The sequence below is a fragment of the Lissotriton helveticus genome, chromosome 1_2, assembly GCF_964261635.1.
Source record: "Lissotriton helveticus chromosome 1_2, aLisHel1.1, whole genome shotgun sequence".
NCBI lineage: Eukaryota > Metazoa > Chordata > Amphibia > Caudata > Salamandridae > Lissotriton > Lissotriton helveticus.
The window spans coordinates 108,325,639-108,344,440 of record NC_136058.1 but is presented as its reverse complement, the minus strand read 5'-3'; the positions used below and the strand labels follow the sequence as shown (position 1 = coordinate 108,344,440).

The following is an 18,802-nucleotide window of genomic DNA, read 5'->3' as shown; positions in this document are numbered from 1 at the left end:
ACTTTCAGAACGAAAAAGCAAGCCACCAGAGCGAGGCTCACACCCTTATGCCCATTCAGAAACTGAGATTGGACAGAAGGCTGTCCTTTTTCCTTAATCATGGATTCTGGTTGGGTATAAGGGTGCATGACTTAACGGTGCCCAATTCACTATTATCTGACATGCTGCACTCCTGTGCTAGTGCAGCATGTCAGTTACGTACTGCATCTGTTAACCCGTTTACTGCTTCGAACGTTCAGCACCAGTGCTGAACGTTCGAAGAAACGGGTGCGGCCGCGTCGGCCGTTCGACGTGCGCAGCACCAGGGAGGTAGCTCGCGCGACGTCCAATGGCCGACGGCAGCAAACGGCTCACACCTGACACATGCGCAATACAGCCCTGGAAGCCCTCTTTTGGTGCAGGGTGATATTACAGCTTGTACATGTAAGGAAATGATCAATGAAATTGTTTTGTATCATATAAAAGCTGTAATATTTTGCTAAATAAGATGCAGATGTGACATGGTTGTGGGAGGGGGTCACCGCCCTTTTGGCCTCTATGGAGAAGCTGCCCCTGCATTGAGGAAAATATTTTTCCCATAGATGAAGATTCCCCCCTATAAATGGACTTATGCCTGCAAGGAATGCCTATGCGAATTCCTTTCAGGAGTAGAAAAGGTACGTTTGGTCATAAACTTAAGCTTATGACCAAACTTACCTTTGTAAATAGGGTCCATGCCCTATTTCTGATACAGAAGAAATAATGGGTGGTAAGGACTCTGGCCCTGTTGCAGTCCATCATTTTATGTACACTATGCCCCTCTAGACAGACACCAGCCGCATGTAAATCAGTCTTAGTCCTGCTCCATAATTATGATTCTGAACGAGCTGTCAGGCCATAGTGGACGGACTGGAATGTGGCCTTGTTTGCTAGTGGCTGAGATGCATTCAAGCATTTATTATTTGTTACAATAGACACCCTAAGTGCTAGGAGTAAGTCCAACAAAGGTCCCGAGCTCGGTGCGTCACAGAATTCAAGCTATACCTCACTAATGCAGCCCTGAGGTTGCTTATGTCACCCCCAGCAGGGACACTGGTGTGGCAGTTCAGATGGGCTGTTCCTAAAGAAGCAGGATCAAGACTGCTCTATTTCTAGCTAGTCTCTGCCTAGAGTGGCATAGTGGGTGAATACAGAAGGACTGGAATGTGGTCACCTACCTAGAATGCTTGAATTTACCTCATGCACTGGTAATTACTCGTAGCTACAATCCAGTTCATAGCCTCCTCTATGCTACTTTTTTTTTAATTTATTTTTATTGATTATAAAAACAAGCAAGGCATAAACAAATACAGAGTGCTGTCACGGGCGCGAGGCCAGACAGTGAATAAGAGAAAAATCAACATTACATGTAAGGGGGGGATTGATAGGGGCAAACAATAAATACAAATTACAATCAGTGAAAACAGAGCTAGGGAGACATCGGAGCATCAATGTTATCCATCATTGGGGGAGTGCATAGATCTCCACGGTAAGCGTTCCACAGTCCCCACACACTCTGCCATTTCCGTGGACGGCCCCGGGCCACATACACAGTTTTTTCACGCAACATGCACCAGTCCATGTTTTCCTTCCAAAGTTCGACCTGAGGTGGTCTTTGCGAAACCCACAATTGTGCAATATCACGTTTTGCTATCATGGCACCCAGGGTCGCCCATTGAGTCTGGCCCGCATTATAATCCGTGGGCTCCCAGACATTCAAAAGACAGCGCCTAGCTTCCGGTAGGAGAGAGACACCCGTGACTTCCTCCATCACCTTATATACTCCGTTCCAATAGGCAACAACCTCAGGACATTCCCAAAGAATATGAAGAAACGTCCCCACCGAGCCACAGCCCCGCCTGCAGAGCCCCTCCTCAGAAAAACCCATACGTACTAGACGGGGACCAGTGACATATACCCTGTGCAGAATCTTAAGTTGGACCAGTCGGAGCCTCGCAGGGATCCCAATCTCCTTAGGCGAGGAGACAGCAGATTGCCAGTCCTCATCATCTAACTCGAGACCGTCTTGTACCCACCGGTCACGTAGTGGTAACAGGAGATCTGCTCTGTCATTAATCAGTTTCTTGTAAACCAGGGAGATTGTACTGTCTGGAACGTGACCATCTAGCAATCTATCCTCCAGCGGAGTCGATTCGGGAACCGACTCACCACTAGTGAAAACCGACATCAAAGCATGACGGATCTGTATATATCTGAAATACTCCGAGTCCCCCAGCTCAAATTCCGTTTTCAAAACATCAAAAGATTTCACCTGTCCCTTAACCCACAAATCTCCCACCTTGCTAAGTCCAATGAGATCCCACTTTTCGAACCCTTTGGATTTCCACAAATTACCAAGCCTTTCAGAGTCAAAGAGTGGGGTCGCCAGAGTCAGTCGGCCCCTCCAGCCCAAGGAGGCGGTAGCATCATGCCACACTCGGGCGGCCGTTCTAGTTGGCCCAGACAATGACCTGATCACCGATGTCGAGTATAGAGCTCTAGAGTAGCTACCCCCCGGAAGCAACAATTTATCCATCGCGTATGCCGGGTTCAGTGCAGGGCCATACATGCCATGATTGATGGCACTAAGTTGGGACGCCCAATAATACCTCCTGATGTCCGGGAGTGCGATGCCCCCGTCGTATCACGGAAGAGTTAACTTTGCCAGGGCAATGCGTGGTCGGCCATCCCATATCAATTTCCTCTGGAGGCTCTCAATCTTACGAAAATAACTGTCGGGGACCACATCTAGCGTGTTTTGGAGTGCGTATAAGAACCGAGGTAGGGACATCATCTTAAAAAGGGCCGCGCGCCCTAGTGGTGAGAGTGGGAGCCTACGCCAACCCAATACATCACACTGTAGCCTAACCAGGGGCGGAAGGAGATTGCGTTTATATCTAGCCACGGGGTCTGCGGTAATCCAAATACCCAAATATTGAAATCCTGCCTGTGTCACCTGAATGGGGCAATTCCGCGGAGGAAGGGGCAGGTCCCCTGAGATCACGTAGAGGTAGGACTTCGCCCAATTGATCATCAAACCCGAGTTCCTCCCGAAGGAGGCTAGGACATCACAAAAAACCATTAAGGATTTCCTGGGCGAGGTCAGATATAATAGAATATCGTCTGCATAGAGCGAGATGCGATCTTCGTGCTCAGGGGACCACCGAATTCCTCTTATAGATGGCTCCCAACGAACCCAGGCGGCAAAGGGCTCGAGGGCCAAGGCGAACAGAAGGGGTGAAAGCGGGCATCCCTGACGGGTGCCATGCCCAAGATCAAAAGGAACCGAGACGCGACCATTCACCACCACCTGCGCCAGGGGTTCCTCATAAAGAAGTCGCACCCATCCTATAAACCCGGTACCAAAACCGAACTTGGCTAGTGCTGCCCACAGATACGGCCACAAGATAGTATCGAAAGCCATTGTGGCGTCCAAGGACGCCAAAATGGCCTGCTCACGCAATGACGCTGCCCTCGCGAGAACTCCATGAAGCCGTCTGAGGTTCAGGGCAGTATTCCGGTGCGGAATAAAGCCGGATTGATCCGGATGGACGAGGTCACTAATGACCGTAATCAACCGGTTCGCAAGAACCTTAGCTAGAATTTTTGGCTCGGCATTCAGGAGCGATATAGGCCGATACGACCCACACTGGTCTCTTGGTTTTCCCTCTTTATGAATAACAACAATCGTCGCCAGCCGCTGGTCCCGAGGGAGAGTGCCACATTCACGAGATTCCAAAAATATATCTCGCAAATAGGGGGCTAGCTTATCAGATCGCAACTTATACAGTTCTATCGGCAATCCATTCGGTCCCATGGCCTTACCAGAACGCAAGTAACGAATTGCGATGGCAACCTCCTCCGCGGTTATCGCAGAGTCCATAAAATCCCTGTCTTCTTCAGTAAGCTTGGGGAGGGCTATGTCTCGCAACAGTAAGTGGGAGTCCTCTTCCGGTCTGTCCGAGACAGAAGAATACACAGCTTTGAGGTGGTCCGCAAAGCACTCAACAATCTTAAGCGGATCAGACACCCGCGTACCGCAGGTCATCTCAATCACAGGCACTACGCGATGAACTCTCTCCTTTTTGTCCAGCCAAGCAATCAATTTTCCTGCCTTATCTCCCACATCATAGAGGCGGCCCTGTTGCTCGCGGAACATAGTCTTAGCCGCTTCAGTGACCAACGCCTTGTAATCTAATTGCTTTAGTCGCAGTAGATGCATGTTCGCGCGGGTAGGGTCATGCTCCAGAACAGACTCCAGGTCTGCTATCTCCGTTTCAATCTCAACTACAGCCTCATCTCTTTGTTTTTTAACACCGGAGATCAGCGACAAAGCCTGTCCCCTCAAAACCGTCTTAAAGGCCTCCCAAAGCGATATCGCAGATGACACGGAACCCTCATTTTCCAGAAAGTATAAGTCAAGTGATTTTACCAAGGCAGACCGTGTTTTAGGATTACGAAGGTACCAGGGATTAATTGGCGCAACCCTCCCTTCCGATCCCACAGAGAGGTCCATTCGAAGCCAAACAGGAGAGTGGTCAGAGATTCCTCTAGCCATGTGCCTAATTTCCGCCACAGACGCCGCTTGTGCGGCAGGTACCAAGACATAACCAATTCTCGAAAGACTACCATGTGCACCAGAGTGAAATGTATACTGTCGCTGAGAGGGGTGCAACAATCTCCAGCAATCAGCCAGACCCAAAGTACCAATAAAGTCGTGTAGCCAACTCTGTGAGCCCTTGAGGTCCCTCGGTGGGTGTCTATCAAAGGTACCTGAAACGACCGCATTAAAATCACCACCCAGTATCAATAGCCCCACAGGGAGCTCTAGGAGAGTCCGCCCTAGGTCCGTAAAGGTAGTGGATTGCAACCCGGGGGGAACGTATACTGATACCAGGGACAGCGCCTTACCCTCCCAACGGCCAGTAAGAACAACATAGCGGCCTCTATCGTCCAGTATCGTTGTGTCGATCTCCAGAGGAAATGAATTTTTAAGGAGTATACCAACCCCTCGGGAGCCCAATGAGAACCCTGCATGAGCAACCAAAAGGTAACCCCTCCTATTCATTGCATGACACATGTTCCCGACCAAATGGGTCTCCTGAAGCAGGACAACATCAGGGGAATGGCGTTTGATCAGCTGCAGCACTATACCCCGCTTGATCCTATCTCCCAGTCCGTTCACATTCCAACTCAATAGTTTCAGCCCCCTACCCCCCATCCCATACAAAGTGGACATTCCAGCCACACGTAACAGTCAGCACCTGAACCAGACATGTAGACGATGCATTGCCTTGCGAAAACAAAACTCCAAAAACAAACACACCCCACCTTCTCCCCCAACCCCATCCCGTTACAACACCCCCCACCCTGCACCCCTGCGTAAGACCAAAAAGCCACCCCAACTTGCAGTGTGCCTGTCGCCCCCACATCCCAACTAATCTACGTAAAGTCTAGGTGGAGGAGGAAAACGACACCCCGATTCTCCCCACCCCTCCCCAAGTGTCTCCGTGAATCTTACTGGACAGTCAACGAATCATAGTTCAAAGTCTGCAGGAACCCAGGAGCCAAACAAATGCAAAAGAGTCATTATTGATCCGGCGTTCCGCCCTCAGCCCCACCGCTCTGCCCTTCCTGCGGGCGGTGAGCCGGGAGTGTCTCAAGCCAGTCGGCCACCACTTCTGGTCGGTCGAAAAAAAAAGTTCGCTCAGCATGTTCAATGCGCAGTTTAGCCGGAAAAGGCATGGCATACTTAAGTCCCATCTCACGAAGTCTCCTCGTCACCCCCAGAAATCCGAGTCTCTGCTTCTGGACTGCCTGAGTAAAATCAGGGTAGAAGCTGATGGTGGTGTTCTCAAACTTCATGGGCCCACTCAAACACGAAGCCTGCAGGATAGCGTCCCTGTCACGAAAGTTGAAAATCCGGGCGATAATAGGCCGCGGAGGGGCCCCAGTCTTATGTCTCCCACCAGGGACTCTGTGGGCACGTTCCACAGCAAAAAAGTTACTGAGCCCTTTGGGGGCGAGGTGGTTCGTGATCAAGTGCTCAACAAAGAGATCGGTCGCAGAATCTTCGGCCTGTTCCGGAACACCTATGATGCGAACGTTGTTCCGCCTAGATCTCCCTTCGGAATCCTCCAGGCGACGCACAAGGAAATCATTAGAGGCCATCAAATTGCGGATCTCCGTTTGAATCTCAACAACATCGTCCGTCAGGGCAGAGGTTTTAATATCAAATGATTTCACCTTCTCGTTAGTTTTCGCTAGGTCAGTGCGTATCAAATTCACATCTATGGCAACAGTGTCGAGTTTATGAGCCAGCGTCTCCATCTGTTTGCCAAGAGACGATTGGATCCCATCAATAGCGACCATCATGTCTTGCAGAGTGAGGTCTGCCATCGGGGTCGACAATTCCTTTGTTCCCTCGGGCGTCTTACACGTCCCACCGGGTGATACCTTCGCCTGAGCATAGCGATCGATGATGTTGGTTTGGGTGTAGCCACCTCGTCGAGTGGGCTTAGACCGTTGCTTGTCCCCCTCTGGCTTGCCAGCCATGGCGAGGGGCCGTGTAGACGGTTACCACAAAGGTCAGATGGCGACAACACACAAGAACCGAGTGGTAGGCCACATCCAATGTACAGGCAAGGTCGAAAAATATGGTTCACTAAGCCGCCGGCGAGGAGTCCAAAATCGACCCAAGAGTGCGGCTTCGGAGGCGCTGTGAAGTCATGCAACTCATAAATGTTAACACTGGAGCGCAGGTCAAACCACAACGTCAGGAGACTGATGACTGCTCATGCGGGATCGTCTCATCCAGCAGAAACGAAAGTGAAAGTAGGCCCACCCGGTCTTCACCTTCACAGCTGGCCGATGTTGTTCAACTCCAGCTCGGGCATCGCACCTACACCACCGCCGGGCATCGCGGGGGTAGAAGGCCGCAACTCTCAATCGGCACAACTTCGGCACCCCGGGTCCGATTCTAATTCTGATTGCAGCGTTCGCGTCTACCGTGGTTCGTCTTCACGGAGACGTAGGGAAAGTCAGGATTATGGTTGCGAGGGTCTCGGGAGCCCTAAGCTCACGCGGCCATCTTGGTTGCGCGCAAAGCTCCTCCTCCCTCTATGCTACTTTAAAGAGAGGCCAGCAACCTGGCGATGGCCTGCAGAAGATAAGGGATGCAGTAATATGGCATCTCCTTACCAACCTTTAACACTCCCTGTTGTTGAATAAAGTACCACAACTGAAGTTTGGAACATGTCATTGTCTAAGAAAGTACAGTCATTGCAGTCAAGTTAAGTGTGGAATAATTCTTGCGAATGCTACGAGTGGCCAGTTGGGCCAGCACGTTTTGCCCCCTTACAGTATCCTTTTGCCCCATGCTATGATGTTGCACAATACACAGATATCATGTGTTGCCTTCTGAAAACTAATTAAAATCGGCAATTAAGGGCAACATTATGTATGTCTGAATTTGCACATTCACCATGTCTCCTATGAAAATGAATGTGTGAGTTTACGTTAGTCACAGAGTGAACACAGTCTTACCCCCTGCTTGATCTAACAGAATGTTGTTTCCGTATGCCACTCTCACTTTATTGTACATGCAGTGTTCCAAATGATTTCTAATAACTCAATAGATTTCTGAAAATTAAAACTTCTTAGAAAAACCATTATGTTATCACACAATTTACAGCAATTATAAATCCATGAAGGCATCAGCATATGGTGCAGAAATCATTCTTTCACGTTTAAATACCAACCAAAGGCAAGACTACCAGAAAGCAACAATAACCGCAAATTAATAAAAAAAAACTGCAAGCAGCCTCACCTATATGTGTTGAAAATGGTTTAAAAAATGTAAGTATTAGTATATGTAAAATGTTTGAAAAGGCTAATCCTACAGCTAATAAATGCCAAATTTTTATTTTAAGATTTTGAGTCAAATTCCAGAAATGGAAAGCTACCACCACCGTGCATTCTGGGTGATATCACTGGTATTTGACCAAGAAGCTTTCTTGGTAATGCCCTGTGACCAGCAGTGCAATGCACATATACTATTTGTCCACATTATGACACCTGGAGACCAGGAAGAAATCAAATGAATGAAATAGTTTACTGAAAAAAAAAAAATTCCTTTTCATGAATTCGCTAAGCTGATGCAGAGAGAGAGAGATCTTGTTATGCTTTGACAAATTCCCCACAGCACCTGTTCACAGCACTTCATAAGTATAGTGAAATTAAAAATCCCTAAGGTACCCTTGCTGACTCTTTGGTGGCTTAACTGAGAGGTAGAAGGCAGGAAACAATATAAATACAGAAAATAGTATTTTACATAATAACAAATTGTAATGGCCATACAATCATATGTTTTAAAACAAAAGACACGAAAATAATAGAAGCTACTTGACTTCAAGTGGAACAATATCTCAGGTGGAATATAATGTGGGCAGCAGTCCAACAGTCAAATATAATTAAAGTTTAAGGATAAACCCTATGTATTGGAGCCTAAAAAACCATTCCTGATGGGGTTATGGAAAAACACAGGGTCTAGAATAGGGTACCAGTCACTGTCCTGATACAACAATGGCATAAATGACAATCCCCTTAACTGTAATTGTCCTAGCATGAACAATAGTTGCTTCTAACTCAGTTTCCTGGCCAAGATTCGATGTCAGAAATGGTATTCCCCCTCATGTCTCACACCTTATATCACATAACAATAATGTGGCAACCCCTACATAATCATACCACAGGAAATACGCATAATATCACAGTATGCCATGATACGTTTGCCTGTTATGTCAAAATGGAACCAGTCATTGAAAAGTATTTTAATCAGTTTAATTTCCTCCTTTGTAAACTGTAGATTTGTACATATGCTTGTGAAGATTGATTATTAATTACACATCACCTAAATTGTGTGTATTGACTTATTTGTAAGAGGTGGAATCCAAGGGGAGTTATACATCCCTCTAAGGTGTATTATGGTTTGGTCAATGTAATTGTTGGATTTTAGTCAGAGGTTGTCTGCCATGATAATGTAAACATTCTAAAGTGTGGCCTATTCATTTCTTCCCAATTTCATATTGCATTAATGTGCATTTATCATAGGTATCTCCTCCTCTGTATAGTAAGATCCAACATTGTGAGTAAACTTTCTTAAGATAAGCTTTTCTGTCTTTGAGAAGATCTAGGATCACAACAGCTTGATTGAAATGTCTCTCTCTGCATTTCATTTGCAACATTTGGTGTGTGCTATTCCTACAATATGTGTACCTTACTGTAACACTCATCATGTGAACTGTGACTGAGCTCTCATTGTGCCTAAAACGAGGGACTCACAAGGGTAAACCAGTTTTCCTTAAGGATGTTTTTGGCTCACCTTATGTGAATTCGAATGAGTGGCAAGTGAACACTTCAGGAAAATTTATATAATAATGGATGAGTAGCAAACGAATCAAAACAATGAGCTGAAGGGACCACATCAAATTGTATAAAAATACAATTGTAGGAAGCAAAATGGCAAGAAAAATTGCATTTAAAGAGGTTCAGTTGAAAACTGTTCTTATAATAAATGACAAATTTGTAAAATCCTCAAAAATTGTATACATCTACATGTGAAATTCTTACTCTGACTGAGGGACCATTTGATGCTGACCCTTGGGTGCATGTGATCAGATAACTGTTGGGCCTCATGACCATAATGGAGTTTATATTTGAGTTCGAACCTTTTCTGGAAGGCAAAACAATCCGACGGGCTAAATCAAGAGGCCGTATCCAGTGAGCCGACTTTGAGGTCAGGCAACCACAAATTGAAGGTGTTGTTGAAAAAAAGACACAGCTACAATAAAAGAATCTTTGTGTTAACGAGTGTTTTTGTTGACCGCTCTTAAGCTTGAGTTAGGTGGATGCTGGTCAAGACCGCTCCTCAGGATTTATCTAAGACTGCTTTACCAATACACTTTTGACTTATAGATCTTCAGCCCTGTTTCCAACAAATCAAATCAGTTTCAGGATAGCTGTAGGGGGGAGTTACAGTAAAGGTGCCAATATCCTTTCATTAAAATACCAATAATCTGAAATTCCTCCCATTCAGTGGTAGGCTTTCTCGATTTCTGGATGCTTGCAGCTCTGTGCACATCTAGGCGCAAGATTCAGTATCGATAACAGGTTGTAGTCTTCCCACAGCAGATCAAGAATGCAGAATCCATGGGACTGTGATCAGAAGACTGTCATTCGTAGGGATTCTTCCTTACTCCTCTCTCTTCCAGTGAGATTAGGGCCAGTCCTGGACGAGTTCTCAAAGTATACATGTGTGCCTTACTGCCCCTTCCCTTAAAGTTGGACCTCACACAGTGTTCATTAATATTGGTCATATGGTTTTAGAATTCTCACAAAATGCTTTCTGCAGATTCCAAGAAGATAAAGGCCACCCTTGCAGAGTCACACCCTATGTTCAACCAGTGATCCTGCTACAAGGCTAGTTATTCAATTTTCTGCACTCTAAAGGTATTTCTCCTTTGCTGAACACAAGGGTGAAGGCCTCCTGAGGTAAAATGAATCTGTGGAAAAAGCAATGATGACAATTAATGAAAGTGAACTTAATCTCTTACTTAGGAGCTCCAGTCAAAGCTCTGGAAATCTCCTACTTAACCCTTTGTTGTGCAGGTTGACTTTGAAGCCCCTCTACATATCTTAATCCGAGTGCTCTCCACCACCCCATATTTGTTTACAACATGATTTTATTGTCGTTCTCATCAGTTCACATGGAATTAGCCATAGACAATACACAGCAGATAATACACGCCATATGCTTGCAAATATCGCCATGAGAACTTTTCTATAATTTGGAAAACAGTTACATCCTCCCATCCAAAATAGCAGAAAAATCAATAACCAAGTCTCAGCATTAAGAATTAACCTATATCTCAATTGTGTGGTGACAGTTTCAATAGAGTCAATATTATTAATCTTCCTGCACAGTCAGTGGAAAATATTAAACGCGTTTAAGCGTGGTGGGCACACAGTGCTGGGAATGCCTTTCAAAAGATATTCAACCATTCGAGTCCAACGCTCTTCAAATGGAAAGTGTTTGTTCTTAATATTGCTAGTCCCACATTCCATCGCTATTATGTTCTACATAATCCCATACTACTGAGACAGAGAGTCTACTTTCTTCCACCATAGTGCTGTGGCTAATTTTGCTGCACTTAGACAGCCCAAGATGATCACTTTTTAACTGAGTGTTATATGTTTAAGCGTCAGAGGTAGGAAACCTATGATTTCTTGTAAAGCTTTATATACATTTCCCAAAAGGGTCAAATTTGACGGCAGTTTCACCAAAAATGTTCAAACGTTCCTATCTGGCCACACTTCCTCCCGCACATCGGGCTAGACCTAAGGAACATTGTGTGGAGTTTCAAGGGGTAAAGGTGCCAAATGTAGAGCAGCTTGTAGAGTATCTCTTTAGTTTTTATGGCAATCGAGCATTTGCGTAAGTCTGACCATAACCTGTCCCATTCTATGTAAGTAATTGCTCTATTCTGTAGACTACACCACTTGCTTTGGTAAGCCCACATATGGGTTGAGGGTACTATTATTTCTCTGGTAAGGGCATGTCAGGCAGTGTGGGCGCAATTAACCCATACAGATTCTGCTTCCACTCTCTTCCTCTCCCAGGCAGAGGCTCCAACCCCCCAGATGTGGATGGTTGCATGGAAATGACTGAGCTACCTGCTGGGTAGAAAAGTGATTAACTTAGCCCAGCAAGGTAGATCATACCCTGAATCTAACTAAAGGCTGATTCCGAAAAATATGACCAAAATCCAAAGTACACGAAGGAGTGCAAATATAGACAAATTTGTATTACATTTGCTCCCGGGACCTTTGTTCACATAGGGTCATGCCAATTCAAAAATGTTATTTTATTGCAGCCTTCGCCTACTGGATGAACACTGTAAAGCACTGTAGACTTATAGTTAAGCACAACACTACACATTTTGAGTCTATAGTAAAAAATATATAGGGATGTTTGTTTTTGAATGCACAAATACATTATATGTCCCGCACAGGCCATAAATATTGTAATAAAGTTCCCTTCTGTGACAGCCGACCTGTGTACAAATACCTGGCTGAGTTTGACAGTAGCCTCACTTTCTTTTCCCACGCGCATGGTCACGTGCAACCAGCCAAGAGCCTCTTACCCCAGCTTCACAGCAATTAACATTATTTTAAACCAGCTGGCATTGGGAGTTTGCTCTTAAAACCATTCTACCACAGCTTACTCTAAGTGAGATTCAGTTAGAGAGACTCAATCACAGCAGAGATCCAAACACCGGGTGGCCCAAAAACAGAAAATCTAGGGTGGTTGAAGTGCATCAAATCCTCATTCTTCATAGTTTGGTAACCATACATTCATGTCAATATTTATCCATACTTCTTCCAAACTTTCTGTGACGTGTAGTCTGGTATGATTTTATAACTAGTTGCCTGATCTGTTTTAGGATTATGGCACGTTTTGATTTTTCTTCAGTTTTTTTTAAGGGTGATAGTAGTCTGTAAATAAAGTGTATTCGCTTTCAAACTTTTGACTCAAAGTTTTACATTTCCTACCCTTGCCGTGATGGCTTTTAACAGCATTTGTAACATTACCTGTTAATTAAGGTCAAGGACCACTGTACTCATTGATGCAGGGAATATTTACAATGAACCAAGTTATTATTGCCAATTTGCCACAGTGCTGTATGTTTTCTTCTTGTGCATGATCAGCAAATAAAAAGCATTGTTGTTCTGCACACTAACTTGCACAATACTGAAGCGATTGGAGAACCCGTGTGCTTTATCACCACAGTAGCAATAGCCATTATATCACTGTTACTCTAAATGTGCATCAGGTAGGATAGTCATACCGGAACCAGCATTGGTAAAGGCAATAATCTCACCTTTAAAAGATTAATGCTGACCTATTGGTTTTGCCAGTGCTTCTTTGTATTGGTGCTTCCGCATCACTGTGCATCACTCATGCCAACATGACATGGCGAGTTTTTGCACATTTGCACACACACAGGGCACATTTTTGAATATCAAGAAACAAAATTGCATGTGCGCACATGCCCACAATTGCATTCTGAAACACCAGTGGCCATTTCAGCATCATTTACTTTATCGTTCTCACATAGCAAACAAACATGGTGGATATCCTGTCTATGTTACTACAAGTGCATTATATGCTCTGGCACATATAATAATAATACTTAGTAAGTAAATAGTAATAAATCAGGCCATTGGCTTCGATATACTAATGAGATGGGAGTGGGGGTGGGGCAAATCCATTTGTAGTGGGTCACAGTGAGTTGCAAGTTCAGCAGAAGAAGACTTGAGTTTGACTGCCCAGCCCTGTATGCCTCTCATGGGCTTCTGCCTTTTACATAGGCAGAATGAAATTGTAGCATTTTATTTCCACTCCAACAAATATTTAATTGTTGAAGTGACTTGTGCATACCCCTAGTAGTGCTCCGAAGCTCTGTCCTGAGCAGTGCAAAGTACTATGCAAGTCTCATTAAACTGACCTACCATAGAAGTAGAATAAAAAGTTCCTCCCTGTCACAAAGTATGTGTTATAATTTCTCATTGAGTACTTTGAACTTAGTAGGGAGACAAGAACAAGACAGGCACACAAAGTTCCAAATTGTACACGGTTTTGATTCCTAAAATCTCATACTTTTGTTTAATTTAAAAATTAAAAGCAAATACTAATCTTTCTTTTGAATTTAAATATCGCATAAGTGAATATATGGAGCAAGACACAGCTTCCAGAAGAGCCCAATGTCATATGTTGAACTATCAGCCGAGCAAGGCCTTTAGCCAACAGCATTATGTATTCTAGTTCTTACATTTTTGCTATTAGCATTGCAAGTGAGTGCCCAAAATTTCCATAATGAAAAGAAAGTGATATTGTCTTCTGAAGTATCAGTATGGATAGGGATGTGGCTTGTGAGCTATAGAGAGTGACTGTGGGGCTTGGACGCAGATGTGGGCGCTAGAGAGAATATGAAGTTTGAGAGTGGATCCATTGCATAAAAGTGGGTGCATTGCCTGAGCGTTGATGCATGCCTTTAAAGGGCCTGGGAGTGGATGTTGGGAAAGAAAATGGATGAAGCACATGCAAGTGGGGTGGTTGTGACAATGTGAGTGATCTTAGACGTTGTTTAAATAGAGATGATGTGATTGTGTAGAGGAGTATGAGAGGTTGCGTTGTGAGAAAGTAACCGTGGTAGAGACAAGTGTACTTCAGCAGCTGGAGTTTGGAAGAAGGGATTGGAGACTCTGAGATGAACGGGATTGGTCAGTAAAGTAGTCTGTATTCAGCTGAAGTAACTGCACTGCAAAAGTGATTACAGACTTGTTTCTGTTATTTTTTTGATATGCACATTGGTTTAGTTTGTTATTTGTGTTGCTATTTCTCAATCTATCTGATATTTGAAGCTTCTTAAAAAATTGAACAGACTCCTACACATTTTGCTTAGGAGTGATTGACTTCTTTGGTTGAAGGTTAACCGGGAGCTATGCCCATAAAACAAGAAGTGTACATCCATTACAGTTTGGCTTTCATTGATTGTGGAAAGTAGAAAAACAAAAACGCACTTCTTGCCCTTTCTGATGTCCTACACTGTTGCAAAAGAGGAAGGTAGTTCATAAAACAGAGGTCAACCAAAGTAACAACAGTCATTACAGGAAAGTTAAAAATAAGGTTGCTGGAAAGATAGGAAGAACAGTACACCAAGCAGGAGGTAAAAGATTAAATGAAAGGGATATCTGAATTTTGAGAAGAGTGTGTGTCCCTTTTAAATGTTTGTCTACACTTTATCTTATTGAAAATGTGAATTTTGAATTCAATCAAACTGACACTTTGCTGAGAATAATTATATTTAAAAAAATGTAGCGCTAGCCTGGTGCATATTTATGACAGTGCTCTACATGGTGGCACCGTCTGTCTATTTTAAAACAAAAGCAGCCCATTTAATATGGTAAAATGCATAAATAATAATACCAGCAGTTCCAGGCCTTTCTTTCTGCTGGTGATTGGCTGGAATAGCCCATACTGTTGCATTTGCAGGCTTTTGAAGGTAAGAAGGTAGCATTGGTACTGGCATTTGGCAGTGCTGGTAGGTAGAGTGGATAGTGAAAGTGGCAGTGTCCGCCTGAAAAATATCTTTGGCCCTAACACTTATTTTTTCCACAAATTAAGCACTGGAGCCAGTTGTATTGTTATTATAGCCAGCATTATTGTGGTCATGTGTTAACGGGCAAGAATATTTTCAAATGGAAATCGACTTCTCGTCCAGGCGATTGACTGTAGAAGATTGTATGTAATATTTTGATAATTAGTAGGGTGCATTTAAAAATCAGCCTGGGATTTAAGAATTCTCTTTCAATCTTCCAGACAAGAAGGCATTTACAAGCATATACAATGTAATTATAATGTGATTTAAACTTATACTGGCTGTTTGATGACATGCCTTTAAGGGATGTTTCCCCATTTCGATAGATTATCAATGCTAGGAAACTATCCCTTGAAAGCCCTAATATGTAAGAGAATAGCCTTTAAAATAATGCTTACCTGATCCTCTCAACAAAGGGCTAGTGATTTATTTGTATATGGCTCAACATGTTTCTTGCAGGAGTAGTTAGTGCATGTTTGTTGTTGATAAGCCTTGATATTTATATATATCGATAAAGTAAACTACTTGGTGGGATCCTAATGTCCGTGGAACTCATTTGTGGCTAACGGCAGAACAGTTTTACTAATTCTGCTGTTCTTTATAAGTTTTTCAATTAAGTAATCGTTGAACGTAAAGTGTAATTTTGTTTATGTTCGTATATAAGCAAGTATCATGTACTGGCTGACAGTTGAAGTGTCACAAAAGATAATGCTTATTTTTAGAAGACCCTACTAATTGTAATATGGAACGTACTTTGTTGTATGGTTTAAATACAACTAATATTAAGCTGCCAAATTGTTTTTTTACATTAAAAATGATCCTTTTGTACAAACTATACCCAGTGCTGGGCTTCAAGGTGTGGCGTAAAAAGTATGCACTCTAGCACATTTTGTCATTTTACACTTTGAATAGTAAATGTGATACATCATATTTATATGCCTGAAAGCCTTACACAGGGAATCCGTGCGGTCTGCATTAGGGTCCTGAATGGGAAGGATGTGAGGAGAAGGATTCTGTGTGGTCTGACCGGTGCATCAGTTGTCAGTCAGTCATGCAGTAACAATAATAGTATTGCATTTTTGTCTGTAGCGCCCTCCCCACTGCAAACGAGCCAAGTTTGCAGCTTCAGCTACAGCACAGAGCTCTTTGCTACCCCTACTGAAGCTGTCAAACAGCATGTTTTATTTGTGCTTGCATATGGAGATTTATCAGAATGTCACAACGCTGATGCATTAACTGAGTATGAAACGATATTCGAAATATTCAGTTGGGGCATTGTTTAAACTCGATATCATATCAATATTTAAATTTCTAAGCAACTCATTTTTCTGCTCTGTTTTTTCTTCTTTTTTTATGAACTTGTGGTTTCTTTCTGAAAGTAACATAACAAATGCATTTCTTTTTAGAAACTTAGGGAATGATTTAGATCTTGGTGGACAGTTTACTTTGTTACAACGGTGAGGGATATCCCGTCCGCCGAAATATAAATCCCATAGGCTATAATGGGATCTATATTTTGGTGGACAGGATATCCGTCACTGTTGTTACATAGTAACTCATCCGCCAAGATCTAAATCAGACCGTTAGTTTTTAGTTGGGAACAACATAAATACTATGTTTATCTGTTGCAAACATTTCCTAAAAATGTAAACAACTCAGCCTTGAAGTGGCGTACAGCTCATTGCAAAAGAGAGGAGGGACATATTTTCAACATCCCCATATAAATTCTAGTGTCAGTATTTATAAGCTAAAGGAGTAATACGAGATTCTAAGACATGTCACTTTTACACCTTTGTCATCTCACTTCCATCTTGCACCACCTAATAAGAGCTACAAGTTTCCAAACTTTTCATACATATTTTCTGTAGCAAATGAGAAGGAAGGCCGGCAGAAGAGACTGGCAAAACCAAATTGCAGTATACAGCCTTAATTTAACCTAATATTGCACACAATAGGGCTGGATTGGTCGTTTGAATGAAGGATTTAGTATTTGAAGCTTTGCGTTCTTATGGATATGGTCCTAGAGGGATGAGGCACTGAAAAGAACAGCGCATAGTGTCACTTCTTCTTAGGTTCCTCTCTTGCATGCACTGCTTGATGTTTTTTTCTTTATTTATGTATTAACAGTTTAATAAATGTTTGAATTGTGCTGTCAGAACATGCAACTTATAACCTGCTAGTGCAACATAGTCTGTGAATAACCCTAACCTGCTTTGCGCTTTGCTGCCTAATGTTGACTGTCACCCTACCCCCCCCCCCACCCCCATCCCTTAAAGGACAACATGCAGAATTGAAAAACAAGTACCGCTCTTCTTGTTGATTGGTTCTTGGTCACTTACAGAATTAAAATATTGAAATCATAACATATTAATGTGAAAAAAGCAGCAATATTACTTGAAATGCAAGCCTGCATAAAACTCCCAATATACATGATATATTTGACAGAAAAAATTTAACCTGTTGTTCTTATTACTAAATTTAAATTCTAAATTGTGATAACATTGTCGTACAAGTTGGGGAAATCGTTGCAAACGTTTTTAAATTCAATACCAACAATGGTAGCGTTCTTGAAAAATAAGTTCTAAAACTAGGCTCAATTCCACTGAGTTCTACAAACCTGTTTGCATGGGATTGCTTTCAATTTCATGTTCTAGATGCTCTATTAGCTCACAGTTGTATTTCTTATGCCGGTTAAATCACTTTTTGTCTTAAAGAGAACATCTTTAAATACTGGGATCTCTTACACATGAGAAGAAAAACCCACGCTCACTGCCGATTGAATAACCTATACTTTAAATCCACACGTACATTTCTGTTAGACTTTAGAAATAAATATAATCTAATACATGCAAACATCTTAATAAAAACTACAGATATAGAAACAACCTTTTGTGGGTGGTTCCACATTGAGACTCTAGGGGTTATCTGCTTATCACTGATGGGTGGTGCATTTTAAAGAGCCTACCATCCTCATGCAACTCTACATGTGATGGAAAACTGGGACTAAATATAAATGAACTCCTGCTTTCCATTACCTACTACAAATAAAGCTATGCTGTCCTGAAAATTACTAACTCAGCACCAGCTTTACAATCTTCAGCAGAGGTGTCAAATTACTGTCTGCAAATCTTCCATTATTGAGTTACAGACACTCCATCTGCACAACTCCGTCCTCGTTGTTGTGCATTATGGGCACAGTATAATGCAGTAGCAAGCTTGTTGAGAGCCCGACAAAACATATAAGCATAGACTGTGCAAGCACTGAAGGACTCATCATTAAATATTGCTTCTTCTGGTGAATAATGCCCATAGGGCAAGACGGAATAATTTTGCTGCTGGGCTTTTACCCCCTCTAAAATAAACCAGGAGTGTCTAGAAATTTGAAGAATGAAATTAAGCAATGACAGAAATTGTATCATGGTCAGAAGTGTTTAATAAGACGAAGGCTGTGGATGCAATAGTTTCTTAGACGAAGACTAGAGTATGAAAATATATGCTGACCGTATATCTGTAAACATACGTTTTTTTTTATACATGGATGACTATTTGTGCCACGCTCATGA

At 42.9% G+C, this 18,802-nt stretch overlaps 1 protein-coding gene across 7 annotated transcripts in view; it reads left to right on the top strand.

Annotated features, from left to right (window-relative positions):
* NFIA (nuclear factor I A) overlaps nt 1-18,802 on the top strand; it is a 453,578-nt gene that overhangs the window by 327,780 nt on the left and 106,996 nt on the right. The gene's annotated exons all lie outside the window — the stretch shown is intronic.